General features: G+C 36.2%; 1 long non-coding RNA gene across 1 annotated transcript in view; it reads right to left on the bottom strand.

Moving 5' to 3' along the window:
• The window catches only part of LOC118835737, a 39,239-nt gene extending 25,117 nt beyond the window's left edge, over window positions 1-14,122 (bottom strand). The window contains exons 1-5 of the long non-coding RNA XR_005009519.1: window positions 14,081-14,122; window positions 9,104-9,140; window positions 3,549-3,582; window positions 3,292-3,340; window positions 3,026-3,062 (exon numbers count right to left, since the gene is read on the bottom strand). This is a non-coding gene — a long non-coding RNA (uncharacterized LOC118835737). The remainder of the gene's footprint in view (window positions 1-3,025; window positions 3,063-3,291; window positions 3,341-3,548; window positions 3,583-9,103; window positions 9,141-14,080) is intronic.
• Between the last annotated feature and the right edge of the window lie 422 nt (window positions 14,123-14,544).

The raw sequence follows: 14,544 nt of genomic DNA, 5'->3' as shown, positions 1-14,544 counted from the left end.
ATTCCATGTGTGTTGTTGTACAGTGGTTTCAGTTGTGTCTGACTCCTGGTGACCCCATTTGGAGTCTTCTTACCAAAGATACTAGAGTGGTTTGCCATTTCACTTCGAAGTTCATTTTACAGATGGGGAAACTGAGGCAAACAGGGTTAAGTGACACACAGCTACTAAGTGTCTAAAGTCAAACTTTAATTTCAGTCTTCTTGACTCCAGGCCCAGTGCTCTATCTACTTTGTCACTTAGCTGCCCCAGAATGTAGAGTTAGCCTTCAACAAATGGAATAGCTGAACTGTCCCCTAGGAAGAGTAGTCAGACTGCACCTGTGCAGGTGAGCTTGTGGGATCACATGTGGAATGCTCCTGAATGCAGGCTGAGCCACTACTGCAACAAGGGAGGCTTACAGAACTGGGTGTGTCCCTGGGCACCATGCTAACAGTGCTGACAATGCCTAATGCAAACAGTGTCATATCGAAACATCACATCCTCTGGGGAAGTTTACAACATGTTGGGAAGGGCAGTGGTCTCTTGCTCGTGGTTCCTATGGGAAACAATTATTTTTCTTAGTAAAACTAACTATAGGTCTGTAGATAAATGATCATTTTAGAGGGAACAACAGTTCACATTTATATGCCACTCTAATGTTTGCATAGTGTGTTCCTTATATTTCCATAAAATGGGTAGGCTTTTTTCTATTTTACAGATGAGTAAACTGAGATTCAGAGAGCTTAAATCTCTTGCCAATGGTCATATAGCTATCAGAGAATCAGAGCTGGGAGCCAAACCCAGAGTTCCAATTTCAGATTCAGCATTCTTTGCATTGTATTATGTTAACTCTCAGAAGACTTTGGAAACACATTTCCAATGCATAGGCCACCAATAACAAGTAAGTTGTATTTTCACAGTTGTCTTGCAAGTCAACTTGGAATGAAGATCTTAGTTTTCCACAGAATTGTGTTCTATATATTCTTGCCACTTGGGAAGCAAAACAATTTGAACAGGATCAGCATTTTCTCAATTGCAATCCTCCTTAGCCCCTCTGTCCCTTTTGTCACTTCTGACCACCCTCTCTTCCTACACACTCTGTCATCTCTGGGTCTTCTTGGCATTACTCCCTCGGATCTCCTACCTGTCTGACTGCCCCTTTGCAGCTTTGTTTTTCATCATCCACATTATGTCCCTTAAATCGTTGTGTACCCCAAGGCTCTATCTTGGACTTTTTGTCTATTCTTTCCCTACACACTGTCACTCAGTGACATCATCAGTTCCTATGGATTTAATGATCATCTCTAAGTAGACTTCCCCAAGCCTATATACACAACTCTTGTCTCTCTCTTGATGTCCAGCCATGCATCAACAACTTGCTTTGGCTATTTCAAACTAGATGTCCTACGGACATTGAAAACTCAACATGTCCAAAACAGATACCACTATCTTTTCCCCCAAGTCCTGCCCTTTTCCCAACTTTCCTATAATTGTTGAGGGCACTACCATCCTCTCCCAGTCACCTAAGCTCACAACCTTGCTATCATCTTGGACTCTTCACTCATACTCGACTCACATATACAATCTACTGCCAAGTCTTGTCAACACCTCTCCTATACAATGCTTTTCTCTCCATTCATGTTACCACCCGCCTTGACTCCCTCTTGCCTGGACTACTGCAACAGCTTCCTAACTGGCCTCTGCCTCAAGTCTCTCCCAACTCCAACCCATGCACCACACAACTGCCAAAGCAATTTCCTAAGGAGTGCAGGTTTGATCACATCAAGTGCTGGGATTACAAAGAAAGGCAAAAACAGTTCCTGCCCTCAAGAAACTCAAATTTTAAGAGGGGAGGCAACGCTTGGAGGGGGGAAGGCTTCCTACAGTAGGTGTGATTTGAGCTGAGTCTTAAATGATGGCAGGGAATGAAGAGGTGAAGTGGTGGGGGAGGGGGAGAGAGAGAGAAGTAGAGAGAGGAGAGAGGGAGAGGGAGAGACAGAGAGAGACAGAGAGAGAAGGGAGAGAGAGAGAGACAGAGAGAGAAGGAGACACAGCGGGAGAGAGAGAGAGAGAGAGAGAGAGAGAGAGAATAAATTAATGAATTCCAGGCACGGAAGAACTGTAACCTGAGCTATAACTTCAACACTGCAAAAAACTGAAGTATATTTTTCATAAACATTAATTATAAAAAGTCAAAATGTAAAATTTATTTTATTTTTTCACATTGGTTAAAATAAGATCAGTCTGGTATTTGGAAAATAAAAAGTCAAATGGTAGAATTTATTTTATTTTTATTATTGGTTGAAACAAGATCAGATGGAATTCTACAATAAATAAACACCAGTTAATCAGGAACAGAACCCTATAAAATACATTGTATACAATGTTTCCAAATGAATAGATCACCGTTTCCTTTGCAATTTTTCTTAGAAGTCAAAATTGGCAGGAAGTGATAGCATCTTACTATATACATATACTTATATACATGTATTTTGTTTCTACCTTTATTTGGATGGTTAAGCTGAGATCTGTAATAATTTTAACAGGTTGTTCTACTATGATAATTATTTTCCAAATTGTCTCAGTTTGATTTTGGCTAACATTTGGCAGTAATTTTTATTTTATGAAGCTATAATTAGTAGGGTCTTAGCAAATATTAAGTCAATTTTATTTTGACGCCAAAGATTCCCTTACACATATATCTTGAGAGAATCATGAAATATCAAAAGGGAATGTAGTATGAATAGCAAATGCTATGTTAAATAAACATAAAAATAATTGTAAAACATTCAGCAGTATAACACAAGGTTGAAATGAGTATTTTCTCTAATGTATACCTTATACATTTTTACCAACATCTACTTTTCATTTTTAATGCCCTTCAATCTAAATAACAGTTGTACTAACTGAAGTAAAGGCTAAAGTGCTAATCCGTGCACTTCCGGTCTTTCGAATTTAATTGAGTGAGAAATGATTGCATTATCTCATTTTAATTGCTTAAGAAGCATGTAATAGATCAGCTGCACAACCAAAGACATCTTCTTACCGTGACATTTCTTCAACTGGTTCAATAACCACTTCTTCTGAAAAACAAGTTAAATAGCCTCAGTATCTTGTGTTGGTCCCCTTGATGTAAATTCTGATTACCAAACATTTTAGCTTTTATTTTCTCAAATAAAGATACTGGAATAAAGAACTGTATTATTAAAACTACTTGTACAGACAGTCATTTTTATAATATTTCTTCTTACCAATTTTAGTAAACTGATAGTGATTAGAAACATATTTCTGTTAAAGTAATGAATCATTTACCATTTGGATCAAGCACCTGCAATTTGCCATAGTGTCTATTCTTTGGTTCCTAAAACAGAAAAAGAGATAAACATTTTCATCATTATTTCAGTTTGGGGTATTTGAAAATATTTACACAGAACCTTTAAATAAACATTTCTAACAGATGAACTAAAATGTCTTGTTTTAATAAAGTAAAAAACATGCTTATATACACATACATGACTAGATGGCCATGAAGCAATACTAAACAATAGTCTAGAAAAGTGTAATCTTACCTTAGTAATGTCTGGTCTGTCTAAACAATTCCGCCTAGAAAATAAAATATTTTAAAAGAATATTTCATAATTATCTAGTTATTAGACCACATTTAAAAGACAAAATCTTTTTTTTATCTATGAGATATTGAGTATACCCTTCTTCATAGTAATTTTTATTAGTATTTTATTTAGTAAACTTATAATTATTTAATAAATTTTTAAATAAATAGTATTTATTTAGTATTTTAAGGTTTCCAAAAAATCTTCACATCCATTGTCTCATATAACTCTCACCAGCCGTTTGTGTAGTCCCTATGAGAATTATAATGCCCATTTTACAGACCACACCATCACTGATTTAGAGCTGGAAAGAATCTTAGCAATTAGTCATATAGCTCAACCTATGAAGAAGAAATTAAGGCTTTGCAAGGTTTAAGCATCCTGTCTATGGTCACCCAGCTGATGCCTTTGTAAGTGCCAGCTCTTCTTCCTCCCCCTATTATTTTAAATTTCTTTATATGCTGACATGCTATTCTTCATCCCCTCCCCACTCAGTAGAATGCAAACTCCTTTAAGTCAGGGTTCAGAGAATTTTTGTCTTTGTATGCCCAGCGAGTAACAATGCCTGGCACACAATAAAGACTTCATAAATGTTTGCTGAACTGATATGAATTCATGGTTGGTACTGATTGCTTCCAATATAATCATATTAATTTTAGTCTGTTCAAGCTACATCCTTTTGGATTAAAAAGGTTGTAAAATGCCTCTAGAGACACTGATAACCTCTTCAGTGATAAGAAAGGAGCTTCAGCTGAAATCTTGCCTGGAAGAAAAAAGACAGAAGTGATAACCTAGACCTTATCTACCCTTCCTTATTATTTTATATAATGTTGACTCTACTTAGCTTACAAACTTCTTGTTGTTTTTTTAGTCAGGTCCTACTCTTCATTACCCCATTTGGGGTTTTCTTGTTAAAGATACTGGAGTGGTTTGCCATTTCCTTCTCTGACATATTTTACAGATGAGCAAACTGGGGCAAACAGGGTTAAGTGACTTGCCCAGAGTCACCTAGTAAGTGTTTGAGGGTGCCATTTGGACTCAGGTCTTCCTGACTCCAGGCCCATTGCTGTGTGCATTGCCACCTAGCTGCCCTTCATAAACTTTAAAGCCCTGAGATTTTTTTCCCCGTGTGAATTTCCTTTTCCTTTCTTCCTCACTTCTTCACTGATTGTAAAAGAAATCATGAGTTCACTTGGGCTCATATTCATAATGCTCTTTTATGTATCCCCACTGTGTTTCTCCAAAGAACAAAGCAGAGAATGTGCTGCTCTTTAATAATGCTATACCTCAAAATCAGGCAGAGAGGCCATGTGAGTACACTGATAAGAAATAGCATAATATGTACAATTCAAATATATTTTTCCTAGACTTACAGGAAAAAATTGTTACTATATGAACTAGAGGAAAGACTTTAAAAATCAATGTCCTTTAAAAATATAACTTATATGAACTTAACATGAATATTTTTAAAAAACAGAATTAATGTCTGAAATGATGAATTTTTACTTATCTTTTAAAATGTATCAACATTTTAAAATGAAATATATTGCATGTAATTACATAAATACAATTATATTTAATTAATTTATTTTATACTATATACTTAATACATAAATATATTTAAAATATATTAAATTTATTAAATTTAAATTAAAGATATTAAATTTAATATGATAGTAATACAATGGTATATTTGGCTGTGTCTCTTCTAAACTTCCTTCTCCTCTCTTGTGTATTTTTAAATATTTAATTGAACTTTTTTTCTTCTTTTTGTATCGCATTCATTACTCACTAATTCCCCTCAACAGTAAAGAAAAACAAGTCACATCAGCTACATCTGCAAATCTAAGTCTGTCTCTGTACCTCTTCTCCAACATCCGTCTGCCAAGAAGTGGAAAGCATTCTTCATCATCAGTCTTCTGAGTCATGAGAAGATATTTCATCAGTTAGAATTTTGAAATTTATCAAAGTTCTTTTCCTTTACATCATGGCAGTCATGTAAATTGTGATCCTAATTTTATTCGCTTCACTCAGCATTGGTTCATTCAAATCTTTCCAAGTTTCTTTGAATCCACCAGACTTTCCATTTCTTATGGCTCAATAATTTTCATTTTGATTAATATCCTGTGCCACAATTTGTTCAGTTGTTTGCCAACTGATAGGCAGCCACTTTGTTTCTAGTTCCTTTTTTATAACTAAAAGTTCAGCTATAAATATTTTTGTACACAAATATTCTTTCGCCTATTCGGGACATGTGCCTAATAGTGAGGACTACTGCTGAGTTTAGTAACTTTTTGGGATAAAGATCCAATTACTTTCCAGAAGGGTTGGATAAATTCATAGCTTGGCCAACAGTTCATTAGTGCTTGTCCTCCTATACCCCTTACAAAAAGTCTTCTTTTGCCATCTTTGCCAATTTGAAGGGTAAAAGAACCTCATAGTTGTTTTAACTTCCATTTCTCTGCTTAATGATTTGGGGCACTTTCACATGGAGTTGTTGATAGCTTGCATTTTAAAATCTGAGAATTGCCTGTTTATATCCTTTGATCAGTTATCTCCTAGTGAATGGTTCCTGTTATTTTAAATTTGTGTCAATTCCCAATATCATTTGGATATTAAGACTTTTATCAGAGAAGTTTGCTATGAAAATTTCTCCCAATTAACCTGTTTCCCTTCAAATTTTATTGCATTATTTTTGTTTGTGCAAAAGTTTTTCAGTTTTATGTAACCAAAATTGTCCATTTTGTCTTTTATTAGGCAGAAGAAGGTACCTGAAAGAAGCATGATTATGAAGTCCAGAAGCCGAGGAACAGGGCTTGGAAGGAAATGAAGGCAGGCTAGCCTGGGACTCTTCACAAAATGGAGGCCCCAGCAGGAACTCACCAATGGGAGAAAGGAAGCCTGGCCTTGTGAAGGGATATTCCAAGGTGAGTAGGCTGCAGGGGTGATAGGATGCTCCAAGGTGAGGAGGGCCCAGGCACTAAGGGAGGTTCAAGGATAAGACAACAGAAGGGGCCTAGTTCCCCTGTCCCATTTTATGCTACTTCTGTACTCTCATAGTCATTGCCTACTACTGAGTTCAAGAATTGGCCTAGTCTAGGCTGCTATCTCTTGACTTTCAGTCTCTCTCCATTTCAATCCATCCTATATTAAGGCCAGAATTATCTTATTAGAGTACAGATTTGATTTTGATATCCTCTTGCTTAAAAATCCTCAATGACTCCCCATTGCCTATAGGATAAGAGTCCAAAGGCCTTAGCTTGCTATTCAAGGTACTTCATAATCTGCCCTAAATCTACCACACAGGATTGATGTCAACAAAGTACTTTGTAACTCTTAAAGCTTTATCATGTTATTACCTTTTCTATATTATTTTTCCACCATTCCCTTTTATGTACTTGATGTTCCAGCCAAACTAGACAACTTGTTCCCCAAACATTCATGACTTTGTTCATTGTTATTCCCTACGCTCAAAAACTCCTTTCTCCTTATTTCCACCTATCCAAACTGTACTTTTAAGCCTAGCTCCAATGTCATCCACTCCAAGAAGCCTTTTCCAATCGACCTAGCTGACAGTGATCTCTTGGAACCCCCACACTTTGGAACTTCCTTGTCATATATATCCCATTCTGCTCTGTATCATAGTTAGATGTATAAAAGGAATCTCCCCAATAGCGTAAACAAGTGATGTCAAACTCAAATAGAGAGGAGTACCACCAAACTATATATAAGGATTCCAACAGGCCACATATTAGCTGAGAAAACAACACAATAACATTATCTATGTTCTACCACATTTTTTATTTAGTGTGTTTAGTGGCCTCGATGCTGCCAGGACCTCTAGTGTAAACCTACTCAGTCAGGGATCACATCCTGTTCATCTTTTTGTCTTCATGGAAGGTAGTACGTAAGAGGTGCTTGATAAATGTTTTTGAAATAAATTAAGTTCCAGAAAGAAAATCTGGGTGTTGGAACATGTGACAATATATTCTTTAGGTCATATGTTTTATCCCACAGATTCTCTTCGTGAAATTGAATGTGGTTTTTTTAAACAAATCTTTAGATAGATAACCATTCACAAAATGAGCTGATTTCCAGAGAGAGAACGTGGAAGCTAAATGTGGTAGCCACTAAATCTTGTATGGTCCTGATTGTGGCCCCACACTATATGAATAGTTTCTTTCTTGCTGCTTGAAAAATTTTCTCCATGACCTGGGAGCTCTGAAATTTGGTTATAATATTCCTGGGAGTTTTCTTTTCAGGATCTCTTTCAGGTGGTGATCAGTGAAATCTTTCAATTTCTATTTTACCCTCTGGTTCTAGGATATTGTAGAAGTTTTCCTTGATAATTTCTTGAAATATGATATCTAGACTTTTTTTTGATCATGGCTTTTGGGTAGCCCAATAATTCTTAAATTATCTCTCCTTAATCTATTTTCAGGGCAGTTGTTTTTCTGATGAGATATTTCACATTTTCTTCTGTTTTTTTTAATCCTTTTAAGTTTATTTTATCATTGCTTCATGTTTCAAGGAGTCATTAACTTCCACTTGCCCAATTTTAATTTTTAAGGAATTTCTTCAGTGAATGTTTGTACCACTTTTCATTTGGTCAATTCTGTGTTTTGAGTATTTATTTTCTTCTGAATTTTATACCTCTTTTTCCATTTGGCTGTTTTTTAAGGTGTTATTTTCTTCAAGTCTTTTAAAATGCCTCTTTTAATTATCTTTTCATAATTTTTTTGTATTGCTCTCATTTCTTTTCCTGACTTTTCCTCTACCACTCTGATTTGATTTTGAAAATCATTTTTAACTCTTCTAGGAATTCTTGCTAGGCTTATGTCCAATTCACATTTTTCTCCATTTGAGGTTTTGCTTATAGCTGTTTTGACATCATTGTCTTCTTCTGAGTTTGTGTCTTGATCTTCCTTGTCAAAATAATAGCTTTTTATGGTCAGGTTCTTTTCATTTGTTTCTTTGCTCATTTTCTATTCTATTTCTTGACTTTGAACTTTATGTTCAAATTGGGATCTTTTCACCTGGAGGAAGTGGTGGAGGAGAGGGTGAGGGACTGTCCCAAGCTTCAGGCTTGAATTTCACACTTCTGTTTTCAGAGTTAGTTCTGAGGGTTTGGGAGTTTTCAGTGCTTCCAAAGTGGTGTGATTGGGGAGAGGTGTGGTCACTGCTTTCCTGGTCTGTGCTCTGGTCTTTATCCAGGGAGAGACCCTGATCCCTTCCTGACTCCAGGCCCAGCTCTCTATCCATTGAGCCACCTGGCTCAGGTCTTAATAATTATTGATTATTCCCATGCTATTGTACAACTGTAGGAACTGAGGCAGAGAGAAGTTAAGTGACTTACCCAAGGACACATAGCTAGTAAGTATCTGAAGCTGGATTTGAACTCAGGTCTTTCTGTTTTATCCCCTGTACCACCCGCCCCTTGTGCTACCTTGTTCTTCCTGTATCACCCATTGCCTTAAAACATTAATTTGTCATATGGGATTATTTTTTCTTACCCAGAAATTGTCAAGTCAGCTTCCAAAAATACTTCACCTATAGAGAAATTAAATTAAAAACAAAAACACGCTTAAACTAAAAGATAAAAATTTTGAATCTCTAATTTTTTGGTAATTTTCATATTCATTTAGTTGAGAGTTCCATGTAATATTTCACATATTATATTCTGGGATACCTATTTAAACATCTACACTAAAATGGACTGCTACTGTTTTAATTCATATGAAATTATTTCACAACAATCAAAGCAAAGAAAAGCAACAACTTTATGGTTTTATGTTTTGACTTATGATCCAAGGAGTTTACTACTTTTGTATTGAAACATGGTGTGGCACACCAAATAAAAAGTTTATATACCTATTTCTATGCTCTATCTCTAAAGTAGGGTCTGTGCACCTGAGATGGTATACAAAATGACTCAAAAGGTATAGGGAGAAAATACTGAAGCTGAGGAGATCAGGAAGGCTGTTCAGCTAGCTTGCTGCTACTGCTGCTCTCCATTCCCCTGCTGTGTGGACTGTGTAGTCCCCAGTTTGGATTGTATCAGACAGTCTCCATGTTCTTCCACAGGTAGGTCTATGGCCAGGTGAGCAGTCATCCTCTGTTCTCACCTTGTGTATCTCTGGCCCAGCATCTACATGTGAATGGAGGGCATGTACTCTACTGCCTCACACTTTTTCTCTCCCCTCTACTCTTACTATACTCGTCCACCCCTACTGGGCCTGGCAGAAACTACACCCTGGAGATCAATAGCATGATAAGTAACTGAAGCAAACAGGGTTAAGTGACTTGCCCGGGGTCACACAGCTTGTAAGTGTCGGAGGCCAGATTTGAACTTGGGAAGATGAGTTTTCCTGACCTCGGGCCCAGCATTCTATCCACCATACCACCTATCTGCCTAGTTCCCCTGTCCCATTTTATGCTACTTCTGTACTCTCATAGTCATTGCCTACTACTGAATTCAAGAATTCACTGTATAAAACTAACTGAAATGCAAAAAACTCCCTACATGCAAAGAGGTGAAAAGAAAAGCAAAAGAAAATTCTCCACTTAGTGATTTGTTGTTAATATTTTACTAGAAATCTTTCCAGTCTCATAAAACTTGGTAGAATTAATCATAACTCTGCTGGCAGAATCTTCAAGAACCCAGGTCACTTCCTTACAGGCTGAGGCACAGTAAGAATTTTATGGAGCTGTCTTATCTTAATATTTAGAAATTCTATCTTCTCAATGTAATTAAAACTAGTCAAAATCTAAACTAGAATCATTTTTCCACAAAATTTAGCATTTTCAACTACTTAAGAGTGGAATATTAATTTTTGGTGGGAGGTTTTTCATTAGTTCCAATTCCAGTAAACCCTCAGATATCTTGCATTCAGACCTACATACTAATAGCCTTTAAGAATAGTTAGGAATCCAGAATTAACCCCATTTCCACAAAAAAGTACTTGGAGGCAAAAAAACCACCCAGAAACAACAAAATTAAACGTAACCAAAAATGGTGAAGACTCAAAGATTATACCTGATGGGATGTGGTCAGTTTGTCATCTGCAAAAAAAAGGAGCACTCTGGCTACCAAAGACTACAGATGACTAGTCCTTTGGTATAAAATCGAAGACGGATGGGTGGAGGGATGAGAGAAGCACCAGAAAATAGAAAAAAAAAACAAGAAAAAAAGCAAAAGTGGAGAGAAGGGAGAAGAGAATACATAGAGTAAATACCAAATTCACACCCCATAGTAAGTGAATGGAATATTTATCAAATAGATTACTTGAGTGGTGGGGGTTGGTATCAAAATAACTTACTGACCACACAGCTTTGAGTCCTTGAATATTGTGAAATTAAACCACTTATTCAATTTAGCAGGCAAGATTTACCCCAAGTTTTATTCAGCAGTTGCCCAGCTGGGGAAAACCACTTTATGAGGTGGTTTTCTCCTCCTCTTAATGGATGAAGAATTTTGTGTGTGTGTGTGTGTGTGTGTGTGTGTGTGTGTGTATGTATACTATGTATATGCACACACATATTATATACACATATACATACATACACACATACATATATACACACATAGATATATATTTACACATAGATATATACATATACACACATATATGAATGTATATATACACACATTAGTAAATAGGAAGAAAAAGCTTAATGTATTTTTTTAAAGTTCAGGATATTGTCTAGGTTCAGATATTTTCCCAATTTCTGAATTTAAGAATCCTGCCATGTAAAATGAAGAAGGGCATAAGTTTAAAGGTTACCTAAAATGTAACTTAGATAAGACTAGTTTTAACAGATAGGCAACCTCTTCTAGGAATGGGAATATGCAATTTGTGGAAAAAGGGAGAGAGAAAAGGTAAGGTACTAAGGCAACAGAAAAAGGACAATTTTAAGGTATGCTTAAACCAAGCTGATTTCTGGATTTCCAAAGGATGGATATTAATAGGGAAAGTGGAAATAGAACAAGTTTCAGCAGAGCAACTAATCTCTTTTGAAATGTCTTATTATAACATATATTGGTACAGAGACTTTTTAGAGTATCTGAATTTCAACTTTTAAAAAAATCAGAAAGTTGTATTTAAAATGCAACTATAGTAACTTTATTTTAAATATTACTTTATTATCTTCCAAATTAAGGTAAGTTATTTTCCATCATATTCCATCCAGATTCTATGAAGAAAGTTTTATCTATCACTTTTCAAGTAATGGCTGACCCCTGTTTTAGAATAAAAAAAACAACATGATTCTTTTCTGTAGAAAAATGTTGAGTTTCATGTTCCCGTATTTTTCTAACTGTATGTTTTCATGTGTGTTGGTTATCTCTTTTTTTTCCTTATCTCACTGAGACCTTCCCTGTCTGCCTGAACCTACCTCCCTAATCTGACCTTTTATGTGCCTGAATAAGATGGAGTGAAAACACCTCTGGCCTGAAAGCTCCAGCTCCAGCTCCACCAACCAGTCACAGGGTCTTAGGCAAGTCCCTCTGGGCCCCAGTTTCCTTATCTTTAAAGTAAGAGAATTATCAGAGGAGATCACCCTTTTGTGTCATAGACCCCTTTGGTAGTCTGGTGAAATCTATGGATGCCTTCTCAGAATAATGTTTTTAAATTAAAATATATGGGATATCAAAGTAAAACAATTATATTTTTAAAAACAAGTTCATGGACACCAGGTTAAGAACCCCTGCCCTAAGGTCTCTCCATTGAATAATTTATTATTTTTAAATTTGCCAACTTAATTTTAATAGTTATCTCATACAATAACTGTATAATAATTCTACTGCTACTTTGAGCCTGGAAAAATGAAAAAGTTTAATAATTTCATAAGCAAGGTTCCCTCTGGAAGAATCTTCGACCATAAATCTTTAACAATACTGTAAGACATTCTCTGGGTTACTTCCCCCAACTTACACTTGCAAGTTGAGCCCCAAGATGGTAGTTGCAACCTTAGGTTCTAGGGGTACCCTTTGGGGCTATATTCCTACCACTAAGGCTCATGTAAGTCCTTACCAGTGTGCTTCCCATTAACAACAGACACAATTAGCTTCTAGCATTTACTAAGATACCATAGCACAAAACACTCCCTCCCCCCGCTCCATCCCCCCCTATAAACCTGGACCATACTCTTCCACAAATATAACATCCATGGAAAGAATAGGTTCAAACTTTGGAGTGACATGACAAGAAGGAATGAATGTAAATGTAGGATACACATGTGGCAAAGGCAACTCCTAGTACTACTACATGGCCTACAAGTTCTTTCTCTCTTTGCAGAATCCTTACATTGGTTTCCCAGGGTCTGCTTTGCTCCACAGCCTGACTCCTGATTGCCGGCAATCATGCTTCTTGAATCCATTTTTAATTCTGGGTGACTGGGAGTGTGTGTGTCTGCTCCCTCTCTGCTCTCTGCTCCAGTACTTCTCAGGAGATGGAAGATGGGGGATAGGGAAGAGAAAATCCCTTCCCCCTACTTGAGGCCCCAACTCAGGAACCTCCTTCACAACTGCCTTGAACTTTCAAACTCAGAAACTCGTCCATTAAAAGAAAATCTGCTCATCAGCCAATTCAGCTATTCTTTTCTTGACCTAATCAGAGAAGCGTTCATACTTCATAAAAGGATCAGGATATAGATGCAGCTGCTTTGTTTATACATGAAAATCTCATCATGTATGACTACATCGACTAATAAAGAAGGGAAACTCCCTCCCTTCCACTACTATTACTAGTTCTAGAAAAACAAAGGTCTTGGTTTAAAAATGAGAGAAAATGTAGCACATCTAAAAAAATAGGGTAATAATGTTAAATTATGAAAAAATGCAGTGTTCGCTTACTGGATAACATTTATAATATAAAAGAATATAATTATAATTTATAATATGATATGATAGAAGTTATAACTTATTCTAACACTCCAAGAAGCTAAGATTTTGTCAGGGCATATTTTTTCTATTGATAACCTACATAGCCCCTCCTTAACTTGGTAGATGATCTTTGACAGTTGCTCTAACAAAAAATTAACCACTCTGAAGTCAACCTAGTAGCCAATCTCCTTGAACTTTGCTAGGCTGGTCCTCAGGCAATAACAAGGTTTAGTCTATCACTGGGTCCATACTTGAAGCTCTTCCATCTCAGTAGAATCAACCAGATAGTATAGTCTGCTAAAAGAATATGAGTATGAAAGAATATACCTTCTCAAGGGCAAGATCTGTTCGTTCTTGTCTTTGTATCTCTAGCACCTACCATAGGCATTTTATAATTGCATGCTGAATGAGTGAATGAATGCTGGTATCAGCCTTTGAGAACCTACGGTCACATCCATGCCAATAAGAGACATCAGAAAAGGGCTTCAGTTGAAGAAAATGAATGGATGGAAAATATAGCTATACAAGTTTAAACATTAAATCATTCAAATGTTTCTAAACAATTCAAGTTTTTCATTGAAGACAAATAAAAACTTATTCAAAATACCTTCTGGGCCAATTACTTCTAGCATTCTTGGAGCCTGAAAAAATTACAAAAAGAGCTCATTAATAAATCACCAGTTGGTTGCTAACCATAATGTTAATGTATACAATTAATGAGAACCAGTAAGTGTATGTCGAAGAAACATAAAACTTTCCAAATGCTATAAAATGCCTAGCTTTACTTGCAAAAAAAATTCACAGTGCACCCCCTAAGCAACAAAGAAAATGCAAACTGACATCTCTGGTAATAAGCACTTCTACAGCAAATATTTGGTCATGGCAAAATGGACTATGGAAATGATCTCTTTCATATGGAATCTATACTGAACATTCATCATCTTAGCATTTAAGAAGAGAAAATGCCACACATTCTTAAAAAGAGATAGAAAATTATTATTATTTTTTCACAAAATGCTCTTTATTGAGTTCCACTTATGTGGGGCCAGAGGAGGTGAGATAGAAAATTAT

Source organism: Trichosurus vulpecula, chromosome 2, assembly GCF_011100635.1.
Source record: "Trichosurus vulpecula isolate mTriVul1 chromosome 2, mTriVul1.pri, whole genome shotgun sequence".
In the NCBI taxonomy this organism is placed as follows: domain Eukaryota; kingdom Metazoa; phylum Chordata; class Mammalia; order Diprotodontia; family Phalangeridae; genus Trichosurus; species Trichosurus vulpecula.
Note: the sequence above shows the minus strand (reverse complement) of the source record. Positions and strands in the feature narration are given on the sequence as shown.